Raw genomic sequence first — 19183 nt, 5'->3', positions numbered from 1 at the left:
GCATAGTCCTACGTTTAGGCCTAGACGTAGGTTTAGGCCTAGGCCTAGGCCTAGGGCTAGGGTTAGGGTTAGGGTTAGGGTTAGGGTTAGGGTTTAGGGTTAGGATTTTTAGGCCTAGGTTTATGCCTAGTGTTAGGCCTAGGCCTAGGGTTAGACCTACGGTTAGGCCTAGACGTAGGTTTAGGCCTAGGCCTAGGCCTAGGCCTAGGGTTAGGGTTAGGGTTAGGGTTAGGGTTAGGGTTAGGGTTAGGGTTTAGGGTTTAGGGTTTTGGGTTTAGGGTTAGGATTTTTAGGCCTAGGTTTAGGCCTAGTGTTAGGCCTAGGCCTAGGCATAGACCTCCAGTAGGCCTAGGCCTAGGGTTAGGCCTAGGTTTAGGGTTAGGGTTAGGGTTAGCGTTTAGGGTTTTGGGTTAGAATTTTTAGGCCTAGGTTTAGGCCTAGTGTTAGGCCTAGGCCTAGGGTTAGACCTACGGTTAGGCCTAGACGTAGGTTTAGGCTTAGGCCTAGGCCTAGGCCTAGGCCTAGGGTTAGGGTTAGGGTTAGGGTTACGGTTAGGGTTTAGGGTTTAGGGTTTAGGGTTTTGGGTTAGAATTTTTAGGCCTAGGTTTAGGCCTAGTGTTAGGCCTAGGCCTAGGCATAGACCTACGGTTAGGCCTAGGCCTAGGATTTGGCAGAGGCCTAGGCCTAGGCCTAGGGTTAGGGTTAGGGTTAGGGTTAGGGTTAGGGTTAGGGTTAGGGTTAGGGTTAGGGTTAGGGTTACGGTTAGGGTTTGGGTTAGGGTTAGGGTTTAGGGTTTAGGGTTTAGGGTTAGGATTTTTAGGCCTAGGTTTATGCCTAGTGTTAGGCCTAGGCCTAGGCATAGTCCTACGTTTAGGCCTAGACGTAGGTTTAGGCTAGGCCTAGGCCTAGGCCTAGGGTTAGGGTTAGGGTTAGGGTTAGGGTTAGGGTTAGGGTTAGGGTTAGGGTTTAGGGTTTAGGGTTAGGAATTTTAGGCCTAGCTTTAGGCCTAGTGCTAGTCCTAAGCCTAGGGTTAGGCCTAGGCCTAGGGTTAGGCCTAGGGTTAGGGTTAGGGTTAGGGTTAGGGTTAGGGTTAGGGTTAGGGTTAGGGTTAGGGTTAGGGTTACGGTTACGGTTAGGGTTAGGGTTAGGGTTTGGGTTAGGGTTAGGGTTTAGGGTTTAAGGTTAGGGTTTTTAGGCCTAGGTTTATGCCTAGTGTTAGGCCTAGGCCCAGGGTTAGACCTACGGTTAGGCGTAGACGTAGGTTTAGGCTTAGGCCTAGGCCTAGGGTTAGGGTTAGGGTTAGGGTTACGGTTAGGGTTTAGGGTTTAGGGTTTAGGGTTTAGGGTTAGGATTTTTAGGCCTAGGTTTATGCCTAGTGTTAGGCCTAGGCCCAGGGTTAGACCTACGGTTAGGCCTAGACGTAGGTTTAGGCTTAGGCCTAGGCCTAGGCCTAGGCCTAGGGTTAGGGTTAGGGTTAGGGTTAGGGTTAGGGTTTAGGGTTTAGGGTTTAGGGTTTAGGGTTAGGATTTTTATGCCTAGGTTTATGCCTAGTGCTAGGCCTAGGCCTAGGCATAGTCCTACGTTTAGGCCTAGACGTAGGTTTAGGCCTAGGCCTAGGCCTAGGGTTAGGGTTAGGGTTAGGGTTAGGGTTAGGGTTAGGGTTAGGGGTAGGGTTAAGGTTGGGTTTAGGGTTTAGGGTTTAGGGTTAGGATTTTTAGGCCTAGGTTTATGCCTAGGGTTAGGCCTAGGCCTAGGGTTAGAGCTACGGTTAGGACTAGATGTAGGTTTAGGCCTAGGCCTAGGTTTAGGCCTAGGGTTAGGGTTAGGGTTAGGGTTAGGGTTAAGGTTAGGGTTAGGGTTTAGGGTTAGGATTTTTAGGCCTAGGTTTATGCCTAGTGTCAGGACTAGGCCTAGGCATAGTCCTACATTTAGGCCTAGACGAAGGTTTAGGCCTAGGTCTAGGCCTAGGCCTAGGGTTAGGGTTAGGGCTAGGGTTAGGGTTAGGGTTAGGGTTAGGGTTAGGGTTAGGGTTAGGGTTAGGGTTACGGTCTGGGTTGGGGTTAAGGTTTATGGTTTAGGGTTAGGATTTTTATGCCTAGCTTTATGCCTAGTGTTAGGCCTAGGGCTAGGCATAGTCCTACGTTTAGGCCTAGACGTAGGTTTAGGCCTAGGCCTAGGCCTAGGGCTAGGGTTAGGGTTAGGGTTAGGGTTAGGGTTAGGGTTTAGGGTTAGGATTTTTAGGCCTAGGTTTATGCCTAGTGTTAGGCCTAGGCCTAGGGTTAGACCTACGGTTAGGCCTAGACGTAGGTTTAGGCCTAGGCCTAGGCCTAGGCCTAGGGTTAGGGTTAGGGTTAGGGTTAGGGTTAGGGTTAGGGTTAGGGTTTAGGGTTTAGGGTTTTGGGTTTAGGGTTAGGATTTTTAGGCCTAGGTTTAGGCCTAGTGTTAGGCCTAGGCCTAGGCATAGACCTCCGGTAGGCCTAGGCCTAGGGTTAGGCCTAGGTTTAGGGTTAGGGTTAGGGTTAGCGTTTAGGGTTTTGGGTTAGAATTTTTAGGCCTAGGTTTAGGCCTAGTGTTAGGCCTAGGCCTAGGCATAGACCTACAGTTAGGCCTAGGCCTAGGGTTTGGCAGAGGCCTAGGCCTATGCCTAGGGTTAGGGTTAGGTTTAGGGTTAGGCCTATGGTTAGGGTTAGGGTTAGGGTTTGGGTTAGGGTTAGGATTTAGAGTTTAAGTTTATGATTTTTAGGCTGAGGATTTTAGGCGGGTGGGGCCCCCCCAAAAAAATTGATGGGTCGAAGCCCCAAATTAGGGGAAGGAACCTCAAAATTGTGGGGTCCCCCAAAACTGGGCGGAAGAACTCTAATATCAGGGGGAAACCCAAAAAAGGATGGTGTGGGACTCTAAAATGGGGGGGGACCCCCAAAATTGGTCGGGTCCCCCAAAATTAGGGGAGGAACCCCCAAAATTGGGTGGGCGAAGCCCCAAATTAGGGGGATTGAACTCCCAAATTGGGGGGAAGAACACTTAAATGGAAGTGTGCAATTCCAGAATTGAACGTGGGCCCCCCAGAACTGGGGGGGAATCCCCAGAACTGGGGGGAGACCGCCCCCATAATTGGGGTTAAAGGCCCAGAACTCGGGGGGCGAAGCCCCAAATTAAGCGAAGGAACCTCAAAAATGTGGTGAGAAGCCCAAAATTTGGGGAAAGAACCTTAATGTTAGGGTGGCAGGCCAAACAAAGATGGTGGGGGACCCCAAAATTGTGGGGGGCTTGGAATTGGGGGGGAATCCTCAAAAATGGAGGGGGAACCCCCAAAATGGAGGGGGAACCCCAAAACTGAGGGGGCGAAGCCCCAAATTAGGGGAAGGAACCCCAAAATTGTGGGGAAGAACCCTGAAATGGAGAGGTAAAAACCCAAAATTGAGGGGAAACCCCCAAAACGGGGGGAAAAACCTCCATAAACACAAAACGACAGGAGGAATGTAACAAAGCAAATAATGGCGTCCTACGGCAAGCAGCGAGGCTCAATTTTCCGGAGTGTGCTGGGAAATGTAGTTCTCAGGCACTGGGCTTCCGGGAGGCCGAATTGGTTTCCCAGAGCATGCCGGGAGACGTAGTTTTCCGGCACTGGGCTTCCGGGAAGCCATATTGTTTTCCCAGAGTATGCCGGGAGATGTAGTTTTCCGGCACTCGGGTTCCGGGAGGCCATATTGTTTTCCCAGAGTATGCCGGGAGATGTAGTTTTCCGGCACTCGGGTTCCGGGAGACCATATTGGTTTCCCAGAGCATGCCGGGAGCGGTAGTTTTCCGGCACTGGGCTTCCGGGAGGCCATATTGGTTTCCCAGAGCATGCCGGGAGACGTAGTTTTCCGGCACTGGGCTTCCGAGAGGCCATATTGTTTTCCCAGACTATGCCGGGAGATGTAGTTTTCCGGCACTCGGGTTCCGGGAGGCCATATTGGTTTCCCAGAGCATGCCGGGAGCGGTAGTTTTCCGGCACTGGGCTTCCGGGAGGCCATATTGGTTTCCCAGAGTATGCCGGGAGACGTAGTTTTCCTGCACTGGGCTTCCGAGAGGCCATATTGTTTTCCCAGACTATGCCGGGAGATGTAGTTTTCCGGCACTCGGGTTCCGGGAGGCCATATTGGTTTCCCAGAGCATGCCGGGAGCGGTAGTTTTCCGGCACTGGGCTTCCGGGAGGCCATATTGGTTTCACAGAGCATGCCGGGAGACGTAGTTTTCCGGCACTGGGCTTCCGAGAGGCCATATTGGTTTTCCCAGACTATGCCGGGAGATGTAGTTTTCCGGCACTCGGGTTCCGGGAGGCCATATTGGTTTCCCAGAGCATGCCGGGAGCGGTAGTTTTCCGGCACTGGGCTTCCGGGAGGCCATATTGGTTTCACAGAGCATGCCGGGAGACGTAGTTTTCCGGCACTGGGCTTCCGAGAGGCCATATTGGTTGCCCAGAGCATTCGGGAAATGTAGTTACTGGACATTGAAATTCCCGGAGACCATATTGGATTAGGGTTAGGGTTAGGGTTAGGGTTGGGTTAGGGTTAGGGTTACGGTTAGGCTTAGGGTTTAGGGGTAGGATTTTTAGGCCTAGGTTTAGGCCTAGTGTTAGGCCTAGGCCTAGGCATAGGCCTCCGGTTAGGCCTAGGCCTAGGCCTAGGGTTAGGGTTTAGGGTTTAGGGATAGGGTTTGGGTTAGGGTTACGGTTAGGGTTAGGGTTAGGGTTAGGGTTTAGGGTTAGGGTTACGATTAGGGTTAGGGTTAGGGTTTAGGGTTTAGGGTTAGGATTTTTAGGCCTAGGTTTATGCCTAGGGTTAGGCCTAGGCCTAGGGTTAGAGCTACGGTTAGGACTAGATGTAGGTTTAGGCCTAGGCCTAGGCCTAGGGTTAGGGTTAGGGTTAGGGTTAGGGTTTGGGTTAGGGTTAGGGTTAGGGTTAGGGTTTAGGGTTTAGGGTTTAGGGTTAGGAATTTTAGGCCTAGCTTTAGGCCTAGTGCTAGTCCTAAGCCTAGGGTTAGGCCTAGGCCTAGGGTTAGGCCTAGGGTTAGGGTTAGGGTTAGGGTTAGGGTTAGGGTTAGGGTTAGGGTTACGGTTAGGGTTTGGGTTAGGCTTAGGGTTTAGGGTTTAGGGTTAGGATTTTTATGCCTAGGTTTATGCCTAGTGTTAGGCCTAGGCCTAGGCATAGTCCTACGTTTAGGCTTAGACGTAGGTTTAGGCCTAGGCCTAGGCCTAGGGTTAGGGTTAGGGTTAGGGTTAGGGTTAGGGTTAGGGTTTGGGTTAGGGTTAGGGTTAGGGTTAGGGTTTAGGGTTTAGGGTTTAGGGATAGGAATTTTATGCCTAGCTTTAGGCCTAGTGCTAGTCCTAAGCCTAGGGTTAGGCCTAGGCCTAGGGTTAGGCCTAGGGTTAGTGTTAGGATTAGGGTTAGGGTTAGGGTTAGGGTTAGGGTTAGGGTTACGGTTAGGGTTAGGGTTAGGGTTTGGGTTAGGCTTAGGGTTTAGGGTTTAAGGTTATGGTTTTTAGGCCTAGGTTTATGCCTAGTGTTAGGCCTAGGCCCAGGGTTAGACCTACGGTTAGACCTAGACGTAGGTTTAGGCTTAGGCCTAGGACTAGGCCTAGGCCTAGGGTTAGGGTTAGGGTTAGGGTTACGGTTAGGGTTTAGGGTTTAGGGTTTAGGGTTTAGGGTTAGGATTTTTAGGCCTAGGTTTATGCCTAGTGTTAGGCCTAGGCCTAGGCATAGTCCTACGTTTAGGCCTAGACGTAGGTTTAGGCCTAGGCCTAGGTCTCGGTCTAGGCCTAGGGTTAGGGTTAGGGTTAGGGTTAGGGTTAGGGTTAGCGTTTAGGGTTTTGGGTTAGAATTTTTAGGCCTAGGTTTAGGCTTAGTGTTAGGCCTAGGCCTAGGCATAGACCTACGGTTAGGCCTAGGCCTAGGGTTTGGCAGAGGCCTAGGCCTAGGCCTAGGCCTAGGCCTAGGGTTAGGGTTAGGGTTAGGGTTAGGGTTAGGGTTAGGGTTAGGGTTAGGGTTAGGGTTAGGGTTACGGTTACGGTTAGGGTTTGGGTTAGGGTTAGGGTTTAGGGTTTAGGGTTTAGGGTTAGGATTTTTATGCCTAGGTTTATGCCTAGTGTTAGGCCTAGGCCTAGGCATAGTCCTACGTTTAGGCCTAGACGTAGGTTTAGGCCTAGGCCTAGGCCTAGGGTTAGGGTTAGGGTTAGGGTTAGGGTTAGGGTTTGGGTTAGGGTTAGGGTTAGGGTTTAGGGTTTAGGGTTAGGAATTTTAGGCCTAGCTTTAGGCATAGTGCTAGTCCTAAGCCTAGGGTTAGGCCTAGGCCTAGGGTTAGGCCTAGGGTTAGGGTTAGTGTTAGGGTTAGGGTTAGGGTTAGGGTTAGGGTTACGGTTAGGGTTTGGGTTAGGGTTAGGGTTACGGTTAGGGTTTGGGTTAGGCTTACGGTTTAGGGTTTAGGGTTTAGGGTTAGGAGTTTTAGGCCTAGGTTTATGCCTAGTGTTAGGGCTAGCCCTAGGCATAGTCCTACGTTTAGGCCTAGACGTAGGTTTAGGCCTAGGCCTAGGCCTAGGGTTAGGGTTAGGGTTAGGGTTAGGGTTAGGGTTAGGGTTTGGGTTAGGGTTAGGGTTAGGGTTAGGGTTTAGGGTTTAGGGTTAGGAATTTTAGGCCTAGCTTTAGGCCTAGTGCTAGGCCTAAGCCTAGGGTTAGGCCTAGGCCTAGGGTTAGGCCTAGGGTTAGGGTTAGGGTTAGGGTTAGGGTTAGGGTTAGGGTTAGGGTTAGGGTTACGGTTAGGGTTAGGGTTAGGGTTTGGGTTATGCTTAGGGTTTAGGGTTTAAGGTTAGGGTTTTTAGGCCTAGGTTTATGCCTAGTGTTAGGCCTAGGCCCAGGGTTAGACCTACGGTTAGGCCTAGACGTAGGTTTAGGCCTAGGCCTAGGTCTAGGTCTAGGCCTAGGGTTAGGGTTAGGGTTAGGGTTACGGTTAGGGTTTAGGGTTTAGGGTTAGGATTTTTAGGCCTAGGTTTATGCCTAGTGTTAGGCCTAGCCCTAGGCATAGTCCTACGTTTAGGCCTAGACGTAGGTTTAGGCCTAGGCCTAGGTCTAGGTCTAGGCCTAGGGTTAGGGTTAGGGTTAGGGGTAGGGGTAGGGTTAAGGTTGGGTTTAGGGTTTAGGGTTTAGGGTTAGGATTTTTAGGCCTAGGTTTATGCCTAGGGTTAGGCCTAGGCCTAGGGTTAGAGCTACGGTTAGGGCTAGATGTAGGTTTAGGCCTAGGCCTAGGTTTAGGCCTAGGGTTAGGGTTAGGGTTAGGGTTAGGGTTAAGGTTAGGGTTAGGGTTTAGGGTTTAGGGTTAGGATTTTTAGGCCTAGGTTTATGCCTAGTGTCAGGACTAGGCCTAGGCATAGTCCTACATTTAGGCCTAGACGAAGGTTTAGGCCTAGGCCTAGGCCTAGGCCTAGGGTTAGGGTTAGGGCTAGGGTTAGGGTTAGGGTTAGGGTTAGGGTTAGGGTTAGGGTTAGGGTTAGGGTTAGGGTTAGGGTTAGGGTTAGGGTTAGGGTTAGGGTTAGGGTTAGGGTTAGGGTTACGGTTAGGGTTACGGTTAGGGTTTGGGTTAGGGTTAGGGTTTAGGGTTTAGGGTTTAGGGTTAGGATTTTTAGGCCTAGGTTTATGCCTAGTGTTAGGCCTAGCCCTAGGCATAGTCCTACGTTTAGGCCTAGACGTAGGTTTAGGCCTAGGCCTAGGGCTAGGGTTAGGGTTAGGTTTAGGGTTAGGGTTAGGGTTAGGGTTAGGGTTAGGGTTAGGGTTAGGGTTAGGGTTTACGTTTTAGGGTTAGGAATTTTAGGCCTAGCTTTAGGCCTAGTGCTAGTCCTAAGCCTAGGGTTAGGCCTAGGGCTAGGGTTAGGCCTAGGGTTAGGGTTAGGGTTAGGGTTAGGGTTAGGGTTACGGTTAGGGTTAGGGTTAGGGTTTGGGTTAGGCTTAGGGTTTAAGGTTAGGGTTTTTAGGCCTAGGTTTATGCCTAGGGTTAGGCCTAGGCCTAGGGTTAGAGCTACGGTTAGGACTAGATGTAGGTTTAGGCCTAGGCCTAGGTTTAGGCCTAGGGTTAGGGTTAGGGTTGGTTTAGGGTTAAGGTTAGGGTTAGGGTTTAGGGTTTAGGGTTAGGATTTTTAGGCCTAGGTTTATGCCTAGTGTCAGGACTAGGCCTAGGCATAGTCCTACATTTAGGCCTAGACGAAGGTTTAGGCCTAGGCCTAGGCCTAGGGTTAGGGTTAGGGCTAGGGTTAGGGTTAGGGTTAGGGTAGGGTTAGGGTTAGGGTTAGGGTTAGGGTTAGGGTTAGGGTTACGGTCTGGGTTGGAGTTAAGGTTTATGGTTTAGGGTTAGGATTTTTATGCCTAGCTTTATGCCTAGTGTTAGGCCTAGGGCTAGGCATAGTCCTACGTTTAGGCCTAGACGTAGGTTTAGGCCTAGGCCTAGGCTTAGGGTAGGGTTAGGGTTAGGGTTAGGGTTAGGGTTAGGGTTAGGGTTAGGGTTTAGGGTTTAGGTTAGGATTTTTAGGCCTAGGTTTATGCCTAGTGTTAGGCCTAGGCCTAGGGTTAGACCTACGTTTAGGCCTAGACGTAGGTTTAGGCCTAGGCCTAGGCCTAGGCCTAGGGTTAGGGTTAGGGTTAGGGTTAGCGTTTAGGGTTTTGGGTTAGAATTTTTAGGCCTAGGTTTAGGCCTAGTGTTAGGCCTAGGCCTAGGCATAGACCTACGGTTAGGCCTAGGCCTAGGATTTGGCAGAGGCCTAGGCCTAGGCCTAGGGTTAGGGTTAGGGTTAGGGTTAGGGTTAGGGTTAGGGTTAGGGTTAGGGTTAGGGTTAGGGTTAGGGTTACGGTTAGGGTTTGGGTTAGGGTTAGGGTTTAGGGTTTAGGGTTTAGGGTTAGGATTTTTAGGCCTAGGTTTATGCCTAGTGTTAGGCCTAGGCCTAGGCATAGTCCTACGTTTAGGCCTAGACGTAGGTTTAGGCTAGGCCTAGGCCTAGGGTTAGGGTTAGGGTTAGGGTTAGGGTTAGGGTTAGGGTTAGGGTTAGGGTTAGGGTTAGGGTTAGGGTTTAGGGTTTAGGGTTAGGAATTTTAGGCCTAGCTTTAGGCCTAGTGCTAGTCCTAAGCCTAGGGTTAGGCCTAGGCCTAGGGTTAGGCCTAGGGTTAGGGTTAGGGTTAGGGTTAGGGTTAGGGTTAGGTTAGGGTTAGGGTTAGGGATACGGTTACGGTTAGGGTTAGGCTTAGGGTTTGGGTTAGGCTTAGGGTTTAGGGTTTAAGGTTAGGGTTTTTAGGCCTAGGTTTATGCCTAGTGTTAGGCCTAGGCCCAGGGTTAGACCTACGGTTAGGCTTAGACGTAGGTTTAGGCTTAGGCCTAGGCCTAGGGTTAGGGTTAGGGTTAGGGTTACGGTTAGGGTTTAGGGTTTAGGGTTTAGGGTTTAGGGTTAGGATTTTTAGGCCTAGGTTTATGCCTAGTGTTAGGCCTAGGCCTAGGGTTAGACCTACGGTTAGGCCTAGACGTAGGTTTAGGCTTAGGCCTAGGCCTAGGCCTAGGCCTAGGGTTAGGGTTAGGGTTAGGGTTACGGTTAGGGTTTAGGGTTTAGGGTTTAGGGTTTTGGGTTAGAATTTTTAGGCCTAGGTTTAGGCCTAGTGTTAGGCCTAGGCCTAGGCATAGACCTACGGTTAGGCCTAGGCCTAGGATTTGGCAGAGGCCTAGGCCTAGGCCTAGGGTTAGGGTTAGGGTTAGGGTTAGGGTTAGGGTTAGGGTTAGGGTTAGGGTTAGGTTAGGTTAGGGTTAGGGTTACGGTTAGGGTTTGGGTTAGGGTTAGGGTTTAGGGTTTAGGGTTTAGGGTTAGGATTTTTATGCCTAGGTTTATGCCTAGTGTTAGGCCTAGGCCTAGGCATAGTCCTACGTTTAGGCCTAGACGTAGGTTTAGGCCTAGGCCTAGGCCTAGGGTTAGGGTTAGGGTTAGGGTTAGGGTTAGGGTTAGGGTTAGGGTTAGGGTTTAGGGTTTAGGGTTAGGAATTTTAGGCCTAGCTTTAGGCCTAGTGCTAGTCCTAAGCCTAGGGTTAGGCCTAGGCCTAGGGTTAGGCCTAGGGTTAGGGTTAGGGTTAGGGTTAGGGTTAGGGTTAGGGTTAGGGTTAGGGTTAGGGTTAGGGTTACGGTTACGGTTAGGGTTAGGGTTAGGGTTTGGGTTAGGGTTAGGGTTTAGGGTTTAAGGTTAGGGTTTTTAGGCCTAGGTTTATGCCTAGTGTTAGGCCTAGGCCTAGGGTTAGACCTACGGTTAGGCTTAGACGTAGGTTTAGGCTTAGGCCTAGGCCTAGGGTTAGGGTTAGGGTTAGGGTTACGGTTAGGGTTTAGGGTTTAGGGTTTACGGTTTAAGGTTAGGATTTCTAGGCCTAGCTTTATGCCTAGTGTTAGGCCTAGGCCTAGGGTTAGACCTACGGTTAGGCCTAGACGTAGGTTTAGGCTTAGGCCTAGGTCTAGGCCTAGGCCTAGGTTTAGGGTTAGGGTTAGGGTTAGGGTTAGGGTTAGGGTTAGGGTTAAGGTTAGAGTTTAGGGTTTAGGGTTAGGATTTTTAGGCCGAGCTTTATGCCTAGTGTTAGGCCTAGGCCTAGGCATAGTCCTACGTTTAGGCCTAGACGTAGGTTTAGGCCTAGGCCTAGGCCTAGGGTTAGGGTTAGGGTTAGGGTTAGGGTTACGGTTAGGGTTAGGGGTAGGGTTAGGGTTAGGGTTAGGGTTTAGGGTTTAGGGTTAGGATTTTTAGGCCTAGGTTTATGCCTAGGGTTAGGCCTAGGCCTAGGGTTAGAGCTACGGTTAGGACTAGATGTAGGTTTAGGCCTAGGCCTAGGTTTAGGCCTAGGGTTAGGGTTAGGGTTAGGGTTAGGGTTAGGGTTAAGGTTAGGGTTAGGGTTTAGGGTTAGGATTTTTAGGCCTAGGTTTATGCCTAGTGTCAGGACTAGGCCTAGGCATAGTCCTACATTTAGGCCTAGACGAAGGTTTAGGCCTAGGTCTAGGCCTAGGCCTAGGGTTAGGGTTAGGGCTAGGGTTAGGGTTAGGGTTAGGGTTAGGGTTAGGGTTAGGGTTAGGGTTAGGGTTACGGTCTGGGTTGGGGTTAAGGTTTATGGTTTAGGGTTAGGATTTTTATGCCTAGCTTTATGCCTAGTGTTAGGCCTAGGGCTAGGCATAGTCCTACGTTTAGGCCTAGACGTAGGTTTAGGCCTAGGCCTAGGCCTAGGGCTAGGGTTAGGGTTAGGGTTAGGGTTAGGGTTAGGGTTTAGGGTTAGGATTTTTAGGCCTAGGTTTATGCCTAGTGTTAGGCCTAGGCCTAGGGTTAGACCTACGGTTAGGCCTAGACGTAGGTTTAGGCCTAGGCCTAGGCCTAGGCCTAGGGTTAGGGTTAGGGTTAGGGTTAGGGTTAGGGTTAGGGTTAGGGTTTAGGGTTTAGGGTTTTGGGTTTAGGGTTAGGATTTTTAGGCCTAGGTTTAGGCCTAGTGTTAGGCCTAGGCCTAGGCATAGACCTCCGGTAGGCCTAGGCCTAGGGTTAGGCCTAGGTTTAGGGTTAGGGTTAGGGTTAGCGTTTAGGGTTTGGGTTAGAATTTTTAGGCCTAGGTTTAGGCCTAGTGTTAGGCCTAGGCCTAGGCATAGACCTACAGTTAGGCCTAGGCCTAGGGTTTGGCAGAGGCCTAGGCCTATGCCTAGGGTTAGGGTTAGGTTTAGGGTTAGGCCTATGGTTAGGGTTAGGGTTAGGGTTTGGGTTAGGGTTAGGATTTAGAGTTTAAGTTTAGGATTTTTAGGCTGAGGATTTTAGGCGGGTGGGGCCCCCCCAAAAAAATTGATGGGTCGAAGCCCCAAATTAGGGGAAGGAACCTCAAAATTGTGGGGTCCCCCAAAACTGGGCGGAAGAACTCTAATATCAGGGGGAAACCCAAAAAAGGATGGTGGGGGACTCTAAAATGGGGGGGGACCCCCAAAATTGGTCGGGTCCCCCAAAATTAGGGGAGGAACCCCCAAAATTGGGTGGGCGAAGCCCCAAATTAGGGGGATTGAACCCCAAATTGGGGGGAAGAACACTTAAATGGAAGTGTGCAATTCCAGAATTGAACGTGGGCCCCCCAGAACTGGGGGGCGACTCCCCAAAATTGGGGGGAGACCCCCCCCCATAATTGGGGTTAAAGGCCCAGAACTCGGGGGGCGAAGCCCCAAATTAAGGGAAGGAACCTCAAAAATGTGGTGAGAAGACCAAAATTTGGGGAAAGAACCTTAATGTTAGGGTGGCAGGCCAAAAAAAGATGGTGGGGGACCCCAAAATTGTGGGGGGCTTGGAATTGGGGGGGAATCCCCAAAATGGAGGGGGAACCCCCAAAATGGAGGGGGAACCCCAAAACTGAGGGGGCGAAGCCCCAAATTAGGGGAAGGAACCCCAAAATTGTGGGGAAGAACCCTGAAATGGAGAGGTAAAAACCCAAAATTGAGGGGAAACCCCCAAAACGGGGGGAAAAACCTCCATAAACACAAAAGGGCAGGTAGAAAGTAACAAAGCAAATAATGGCGTCCTACGGCAAGCAGCGAGGCTCAATTTTCCGGAGAGTGCTGGGAAATGTAGTTCTCAGGCACTGGGCTTCCGGGAGGCCATATTGGTTTCCCAGAGCATGCCGGGAGAAGTAGTTTTCCGGCACTGGGCTTCCGGGAAGCCATATTGTTTTCCCAGAGTATGCCGGGAGATGTAGTTTTCCGGCACTCGGGTTCCGGGAGGCCATATTGTTTTCCCAGAGTATGCCGGGAGATGTAGTTTTCCGGCACTCGGGTTCCGGGAGACCATATTGGTTTCCCAGAGCATGCCGGGAGCGGTAGTTTTCCGGCACTGGGCTTCCGGGAGGCCATATTGGTTTCCCAGAGCATGCCGGGAGACGTAGTTTTCCGGCACTGGGCTTCCGAGAGGCCATATTGTTTTCCCAGACTATGCCGGGAGATGTAGTTTTCCGGCACTCGGGTTCCGGGAGGCCATATTGGTTTCCCAGAGCATGCCGGGAGCGGTAGTTTTCCGGCACTGGGCTTCCGGGAGGCCATATTGGTTTCCCAGAGTATGCCGGGAGACGTAGTTTTCCTGCACTGGGCTTCCGAGAGGCCATATTGGTTTTCCCAGACTATGCCGGGAGATGTAGTTTTCCGGCACTCGGGTTCCGGGAGGCCATATTGGTTTCCCAGAGCATGCCGGGAGAGGTAGTTTTCCGGCACTGGGCTTCCGGGAGGCCATATTGGTTTCACAGAGCATGCCGGGAGACGTAGTTTTCCGGCACTGGGCTTCCGAGAGGCCATATTGGTTGCCCAGAGCATTCGGGAAATGTAGTTACTGGACATTGAAATTCCCGGAGACCATATTGGATTAGGGTTAGGGTTAGGGTTAGGGTTGGGTTAGGGTTAGGGTTACGGTTAGGCTTAGGGTTTAGGGGTAGGATTTTTAGGCCTAGGTTTAGGCCTAGTGTTAGGCCTAGGCCTAGGCATAGGCCTCCGGTTAGGCCTAGGCCTAGGCCTAGGGTTAGGGTTTAGGGTTTAGGGATAGGGTTTGGGTTAGGGTTACGGTTAGGGTTAGGGTTAGGGTTAGGGTTTAGGGTTAGGGTTACGATTAGGGTTAGGGTTAGGGTTTAGGGTTTAGGGTTAGGATTTTTAGGCCTAGGTTTATGCCTAGGGTTAGGCCTAGGCCTAGGGTTAGAGCTACGGTTAGGACTAGATGTAGGTTTAGGCCTAGGCCTAGGCCTAGGGTTAGGGTTAGGGTTAGGGTTAGGGTTTGGGTTAGGGTTAGGGTTAGGGTTTAGGGTTTAGGGTTTAGGGTTTAGGGTTAGGAATTTTAGGCCTAGCTTTAGGCCTAGTGCTAGTCCTAAGCCTAGGGTTAGGCCTAGGCCTAGGGTTAGGCCAAGGGTTAGGGTTAGGGTTAGGGTTAGGGTTAGGGTTAGGGTTAGGGTTACGGTTAGGGTTTGGGTTAGGCTTACGGTTTAGGGTTTAGGGTTAGGATTTTTATGCCTAGGTTTATGCCTAGTGTTAGGCCTAGGCCTAGGCATAGTCCTACGTTTAGGCTTAGACGTAGGTTTAGGCCTAGGCCTAGGCCTAGGGTTAGGGTTAGGGTTAGGGTTAGGGTTAGGGTTAGGGTTTGGGTTAGGGTTAGGGTTAGGGTTAGGGTTTAGGGTTTAGGGTTTAGGGATAGGAATTTTATGCCTAGCTTTAGGCCTAGTGCTAGTCCTAAGCCTAGGGTTAGGCCTAGGCCTAGGGTTAGGCCTAGGGTTAGTGTTAGGATTAGGGTTAGGGTTAGGGTTAGGGTTAGGGTTAGGGTTACGGTTAGGGTTAGGGTTAGGGTTTGGGTTAGGCTTAGGGTTTAGGGTTTAAGGTTATGGTTTTTAGGCCTAGGTTTATGCCTAGTGTTAGGCCTAGGCCCAGGGTTAGACCTACGGTTAGACCTAGACGTAGGTTTAGGCTTAGGCCTAGGACTAGGCCTAGGCCTAGGGTTAGGGTTAGGGTTAGGGTTACGGTTAGGGTTTAGGGTTTAGGGTTTAGGGTTTAGGGTTAGGATTTTTAGGCCTAGGTTTATGCCTAGTGTTAGGCCTAGGCCTAGGCATAGTCCTACGTTTAGGCCTAGACGTAGGTTTAGGCCTAGGCCTAGGTCTAGGCCTAGGGTTAGGGTTAGGGTTAGGGTTAGGGTTAGGGTTAGGGTTTAGGGTTTTGGGTTAGAATTTTAGGCCTAGGTTTAGGCTTAGTGTTAGGCCTAGGCCTAGGCATAGACCTACGGTTAGGCCTAGGCCTAGGGTTTGGCAGAGGCCTAGGCCTAGGCCTAGGCCTAGGCCTAGGGTTAGGGTTAGGGTTAGGGTTAGGGTTAGGGTTAGGGTTATGGTTAGGGTTAGGGTTACGGTTACGGTTACGGTTAGGGTTTGGGTTAGGGTTAGGGTTTAGGGTTTAGGGTTTAGGGTTAGGATTTTTAGGCCTAGGTTTATGCCTAGTGTTAGGCCTAGGCCTAGGCATAGTCCTACGTTTAGGCCTAGACGTAGGTTTAGGCCTAGGCCTAGGCCTAGGGTTAGGGTTAGGGTTAGGGTTAGGGTTAGGGTTTGGGTTAGGGTTAGGGTTAGGGTTTAGGGTTTAGGGTTAGGAATTTTAGGCCTAGCTTTAGGCCTAGTGCTAGGCTTAAGCCTAGGGTTAGGCCTAGGCCTAGGGTTAGGCCTAGGGTTAGGGTTAGTGTTAGGGTTAGGGTTAGGGTTAGGGTTAGGGTTACGGTTAGGGTTTGGGTTAGGGTTAGGGTTACGGTTAGGGTTTGGGTTAGGCTTACGGTTTAGGGTTTAGGGTTTAGGGTTAGGAGTTTTAGGCCTAGGTTTATGCCTAGTGTTAGGGCTAGCCCTAGGCATAGTCCTACGTTTAGGCCTAGACGTAGGTTTAGGCCTAGGCCTAGGCCTAGGGTTAGGGTAGGGTTAGGGTTAGGGTTAGGGTTAGGGTTTGGGTTAGGGTTAGGGTTAGGGTTAGGGTTTAGGGTTTAGGGTTAGGAATTTTAGGCCTAGCTTTAGGCCTAGTGCTAGGCCTAAGCCTAGGGTTAGGCCTAGGCCTAGGGTTAGGCCTAGGGTTAGGGTTAGGGTTAGGGGTAGGCCTAGGGTTAGGGTTAGGGTTAGGGTTAGGGTTACGGTTAGGGTTAGTGTTACGGTTAGGGTTAGGGTTAGGGTTAGGGTTTAGGGTTTAAGGTTAGGGTTTTTAGGCCTAGGTTTATGCCTAGTGTTAGGCCTAGGCCCAGGGTTAGACCTACGGTTAGGCCTAGACGTAGGTTTAGGCCTAGGCCTAGGTCTAGGTCTAGGCCTAGGGTTAGGGTTAGGGTTAGGGTTACGGTTAGGGTTTAGGGTTTAGGGTTTAGGGTTTAGGGTTAGGATTTTTAGGCCTAGGTTTAGGCCTAGTGTTAGGCCTAGCCCTAGGCATAGTCCTACGTTTAGGCCTAGACGTAGGTTTAGGCCTAGGCCTAGGTCTAGGTCTAGGCCTAGGGTTAGGGTTAGGGTTAGGGGTAGGGTTAAGGTTGGGTTTAGGGTTTAGGGTTTAGGGTTAGGATTTTTAGGCCTAGGTTTATGCCTAGGGTTAGGCCTAGGCCTAGGGTTAGAGCTACGGTTAGGGCTAGATGTAGGTTTAGGCCTAGGCCTAGGTTTAGGCCTAGGGTTAGGGTTAGGGTTAGGGTTAGGGTTAAGGTTAGGGTTAGGGTTTAGGGTTTAGGGTTAGGATTTTTAGGCCTAGGTTTATGCCTAGTGTCAGGACTAGGCCTAGGCATAGTCCTACATTTAGGCCTAGACGAAGGTTTAGGCCTAGGCCTAGGCCTAGGCCTAGGGTTAGGGTTAGGGCTAGGGTTAGGGTTAGGGTTAGGGTTAGGGTTAGGGTTAGGGTTAGGGTTAGGGTTACGGTCTGGGTTGGGGTTAAGGTTTATGGTTTAGGGTTAGGATTTTTATGCCTAGCTTTATGCCTAGTGTTAGGCCTAGGGCTAGGCATAGTCCTACGTTTAGGCCTAGACGTAGGTTTAGGCCTAGGCCTAGGGTTAGGGTTAGGGTTAGGGTTAGGGTTAGGGTTAGGGTTAGGGTTTAGGGTTTAGGGTTAGGATTTTTAGGCCTAGGTTTATGCCTAGTGTTAGGCCTAGGCCTAGGGTTAGACCTACGGTTAGGCCTAGACGTAGGTTTAGGCCTAGGCCTAGGCCTAGGCCTAGGGTTAGGGTTAGGGTTAGGGTTAGCGTTTAGGGTTTTGGGTTAGAATTTTTAGGCCTAGGTTTAGGCCTAGTGTTAGGCCTAGGCCTAGGCATAGACCTACGGTTAGGCCTAGGCCTACGGTTTGGCAGAGGCCTAGGCCTAGGCCTAGGGTTAGGGTTAGGGTTAGGGTTAGTGTTAGGGTTAGGGTTAGGGTTAGAGTTACGGTTAGGGTTTGGGTTAGGGTTAGGGTTTAGGGTTTAGGGTTTAGGGTTAGGATTTTTATGCCTAGGTTTATGCCTAGTGTTAGGCCTAGGCCTAGGCATAGTCCTACGTTTAGGCCTAGACGTAGGTTTAGGCCTAGGCCTAGGCCTAGGGTTCGGGTTAGGGTTAGGGTTAGGGTTAGGGTTAGGGTTAGGGTTAGGGTTGGGTTAGGGTTTAGGGTTTAGGGTTAGGAATTTTAGGCCTAGCTTTAGGCCTAGTGCTAGGCTTAAGCCTAGGGTTAGGCCTAGGCCTAGGGTTAGGCCTAGGGTTAGGGTTAGGGTTAGGGTTAGGGTTAGGGTTAGGGTTAGGGTTAGGGTTAGGGATACGGTTACGGTTAGGGTTAGGCTTAGGGTTTGGGTTAGGCTTAGGGTTTAGGGTTAAGGTTAGGGTTTTTAGGCCTAGGTTTATGCCTAGTGTTAGGCCTAGGCCCAGGGTTAGACCTACGGTTAGGCTTAGACGTAGGTTTAGGCTTAGGCCTAGGCCTAGGGTTAGGGTTAGGGTTAGGGTTACGGTTAGGGTTTAGGGTTTAGGGTTTAGGGTTAGGATTTTAGGCCTAGGTTTATGCCTAGTGTTAGGCCTAGGCCAGGGTTAGACCTACGGTTAGGCCTAGACGTAGTTTTAGGCTTAGGCCTAGGCCTAGGCCTAGGCCTAGGGTTAGGGTTAGGGTTAGGGTTACGGTTAGGGTTTAGGGTTTAGGGTTTAGGGTTTTGGGTTAGAATTTTTAGGCCTAGGTTTAGGCCTAGTGTTAGGCCTAGGCCTAGCATAGACCTACGGTTAGGCCTAGGCCTAGGATTTGGCAGAGGCCTAGGCCTAGGCCTAGGGTTAGGGTTGGGTTAGGTTAGGGTTAGGGTTAGGTTTGGGGTTAGGGTTAGGTTTGGGGTTAGGGTTAGGTTACGGTTAGGGTTTGGGTTAGGGTTAGGGTTTAGGGTTTAGGGTTTAGGGTTAGGATTTTTAGGCCTAGGTTTATGCCTAGTGTTAGGCCTAGGCCTAGGCATAGTCCTACGTTTAGGCCTAGACGTAGGTTTAGGCCTAGCCTAGGCCTAGGGTTAGGGTTAGGGTAGGGTTAGGGTTAGGGTTAGGGTTAGGGTTAGGTTTAGGGTTTAGGGTTAGGAATTTTAGGCCTAGCTTTAGGCCTAGTGCTAGTCCTAAGCCTAGGGTTAGGCCTAGGCTAGGGTTAGGCCTAGGTTAGGGTTAGGGTTAGGTTAGGGTTAGGGTTAGGGTTAGGTTTGAGGTTAGGGTTAGGGTTACGGTTACGGTTAGGGTTAGGCTTAGGGTTTGGGTTAGGCTTAGGGTTAGGGTTAGGGTTAGGGTTTTTAGGCCTAGGTTTATGCCTAGTGTTAGGCCTAGGCCCAGGGTTAGACCTACGGTTAGGCGTAGACGTAGGTTTAGGCTTAGGCCTAGGCCTAGGGTTAGGGTTAGGGTTAGGGTTACGGTTAGGGTTTAGGGTTTAGGGTTTAGGGTTTAGGGTTAGGATTTTTAGGCCTAGGTTTATGCCTAGTGTTAGGCCTAGGCCTAGGGTTAGACCTACGGTTAGGCCTAGACGTAGGTTTAGGCTTAGGCCTAGGCCTAGGCCTAGGCCTAGGGTTAGGGTTAGGGTTAGGGTTACGGTTAGGGTTAGGGTTAGGGTTAAGGTTAGGGTTTAGGGTTAGGATTTTTATGCCTAGGTTTATGCCTAGTGTTAGGCCTAGGCCTAGGCATAGTCCTACGTTTAGGCCTAGACGTAGGTTTAGGCCTAGGCCTAGGCCTAGGGTTAGGGTTAGGGTTAGGGTTAGGGTTAGGGTTTAGGGTTAGGGGTAGGGTTAAGGTTAGGGTTAGGGTTTAGGGTTTAGGGTTAGGATTTTAGGCCTAGGTTTATGCCTAGGGTTAGGCCTAGGCCTAGGGTTAGAGCTACGGTTAGGACTAGATGTAGGTTAGGCCTAGGCCTAGGTTTAGGCCTAGGGTTAGGGTGTAGGGTTAGGGTTAGGGTTAGGGTTAGGGTTAGGGTTTAGGGTTAGGATTTTTAGGCCTAGGTTTATGCCTAGTGTTAGGCCTAGGCCTAGGCATAGTCCTACGTTTAGGCCTAGACGTAGGTTTAGGCCTAGGTCTAGGCCTAGCTAGGGTGAGGGTTAGGCGTTAGGGTTAGGGTTAGGGTTAGGGTTAGGGGTTAGGGTTAGGGTTACGGTTTGGGTTGGGGTTAAGGTTTATGGTTTAGGGTTAGGATTTTTATGCCTAGCTTT

Source organism: Cygnus olor, chromosome 23 (assembly GCF_009769625.2).
Source record: "Cygnus olor isolate bCygOlo1 chromosome 23, bCygOlo1.pri.v2, whole genome shotgun sequence".
Lineage (NCBI taxonomy): Eukaryota > Metazoa > Chordata > Aves > Anseriformes > Anatidae > Cygnus > Cygnus olor.
Note: the sequence above shows the minus strand (reverse complement) of the source record.